Genomic DNA, 2,836 nt, shown 5'->3' on the forward strand with positions numbered 1-2,836 from the left:
CTCTGACTGAGGGCTGCTGGGAGCAGGGGGGTGGGGCTTGTTGCATGTGCCCACCCCCTGGCCTCTTTACTGCCAGAGCGCCACTCCTGTGTGCTCCAGCAGGAAATGACCCCTGATCCATACACTCTGCTTGTCAGCTTCCAAGGATTTATGGTTAACCCTTGTTGGAAAGAATAGGCTGGGCTAGATGATCCTTGATGTTATCCAGCAAGGCAGTTTTTTACATTCTGTTATTTTGGGGAGGGTAGCCATGTTTGTCTGCAGTAGAAGAGAGAGATTCAAGTCCAGCATCACCTTAGAGACCAACAAGAGATTCCGGGTAGAAGCTTTCAAGAGTCAAAGCTTCCTTCCTCAGACACTGGTCAAAGGAAGCTTTGGCTGCAGTCACACTGGAGGCTTGCCGCTACCTGGGTGTGCCTGTAATTGCACTGGTTTAAAGTGTTGCAGGGAAGACCAACCAGACAGCAAAACCTGGGGCGATTTCCCTGCACGCTCATCTAGTGGTCAGGAATTCACATTATTGCAGCGCCTCAACCACGGAGCATGCTGCCCGGTCATTTTTGTTTTAATGCAGGTGGGTGCATGCGCATATGTTTATAAGGTAAAGGTTCCCTTGCTCGAAAGCCAGTCGAATCCGACTCTAGGGTTGCGGTGCTCATCTCCGTTTCAAAGCCGAAGAGCCAGCGCTGTCTGAAGACGTTTCCGTGGTCATGTGGCCAGCATGACTAAACACCAAGGCGCACGGAACACTGTTACCTTCCCACCGAAGTGGTACCTATTTATCTACTTGCAATTTCTTGCTTTCGAACTGCTAGGTTGGCAGGAGCTGGAACTAGAGACGGGAGCTCACTCCGTCATGCGGCACCCGGGTCTCGAACTGCTGAACTACTGACCTTCCACAGCCTGAAGTTTAGCGTCTTAACCACTTGTGCATATAGGCAGCAACTAAAAAAAAAATAGTGGTGGAAATGGATCTGCGGGTTCAGACTTCCCTTCCGGGTTTCTTTCGCGACAGGAGAGTTCAGACATCCAGGAAAGCAGAGTGGAAGTGCTGGCACTTTCCCCAGTGCCTGATCATTCCACTTCCAGAGCAGGGCAACATGGGACGCCACACCAATGACTGGGGCACGGAATGCAGATGTTGCTGTCTGATTGTGCTCTTTAAATCTGCAAAAGTAACACTATTACATTGTGGCAAATTGTTTGTGTGACGGCAGCCTTTGACTCTCGAAAGCTTCTACCCCGAAACCTTTGTTCATCTCTAAAGGGCATCTGGACTCGAATGCAGCTCTTTTACATTCCATTATGTTACAGAACACCCATTGCTGCCAGCATCAGCTGGTAGAGACAAACACTGGCCATCTCCCATGCTTTGTGAACACTTGCAAACGATGATAAGGTCCCATTCGCTGGTCTAGCACCAGTATCAGATATGCTCCTTGCTGGGGGCTAGCAGGTCCCCCAAAAATTGCTGTCTTACTGAAAGGGGAGGGAAAAACAGTGTTTATTTATTTCAGAGGGTAACCGTGTTGGTCTGCAAGTAGAACCGCTAGGTTCAAATCCAGTAGCTTTGGTTCTCGAAAGCTCATCCCACCAAAAATCTTGTTGGCTTCTTGCTACTGGATCTGAATCAAAAGTTTGTTCCTGTAACTTACGCAGACACATTTGTGAACCCTAGAAGTTGATGAATATCTCTGGTCGCATTTGCAGTCTTCCGAAGAAGGCAGAGCCACCCAAACAAGTTATTGTAACTTATCTTTTTGTTAGCAGATGACACGTGACTGCCTTGGCAGTGTTCCCAGGCATTATTATGGAACCAGCCAAACAAGTTTCTATGAAAGCCGGTGGAAAGAGAACAAATATGAGCGTTCTCTGATACCAAAGGTCTTTGTGAGATGTTGGGGAAACTGCAGCTTGCCTCAGCCAGAAATCCGCTTTAACCTGTGTGTCCAAGAATACGTATAATGACCTCTTCTGCTGTGTTCCATGATACCAGTTTGGTGTAGTGGTTAGGAGCACAGACTCTAATCTGGGAGAACCGGGTTTGATTCCCCACTCCTCCACTTGCACCTGCTGGATGACCTTGGGTCAGTCACAGTTCTCTGAGAGTTCTTCTGGAAAAAGCAGTTCTCTCAGAGCTTTCTCAGCCCCACGTACCTCACAGGGTGTCTGTTGTGGGGAGGGGAAGGGAAAGGGATTGTAAGGCACTCTGAGATGCCTTCCGGTAGTGAAGGGCGGGTATAAATCCCATCTCCTCTTCCTCCTCCACCATATGTATTCTTTTAAAATGAAATGCTAAGACTTCTCATTACCTCACCAAAATCACTTCCACACTGGTGTTTTGGGTCTCAAACTGTATCTGTGGCTGTTTTTTTAAAGAACTGCCACACATCCTTGTCCCCCATTTGTCCAGCAGTCATTCATTTCCATGGTTTCCAGGCTCATGTGTGAACTGGGCCAGCCTCTGACCCTAAGACCTGATTTAAGACCCCGCACTATGAACTTCCACTTCAGTTCTAAAATTAAGGACGGTAGATTAGAACATTAATACTTAATTAAGGAGCCGCTTACGCAACCATCAGAAATGAGAGATAAACACCCTTCCTGGATTCTGCCTGTTCAGGCAGTGGGTGGAGACTGCTTGTTTAAATACTCCCCCACAAAACAGTCTCCCGCCACATGGGAAAATGACGTCAGGGAGAAGAAACATCTAATCTGAGTCCTCCTCCCCCACAACATTATTTTTCTATTCCTGTGGATAGCCGTGCTGGTCTGAAGCAACTGAGCAAAGTTTGAGTCCAGTGGCACCTTTAAAACCAACAACGTTTAATTCTGG

This window comes from Gekko japonicus, unplaced genomic scaffold, assembly GCF_001447785.1.
Source record: "Gekko japonicus isolate JY-2015 unplaced genomic scaffold, Gekko_japonicus_V1.1 scaffold201, whole genome shotgun sequence".
Classification (NCBI taxonomy): Eukaryota; Metazoa; Chordata; class Lepidosauria; order Squamata; family Gekkonidae; genus Gekko; species Gekko japonicus.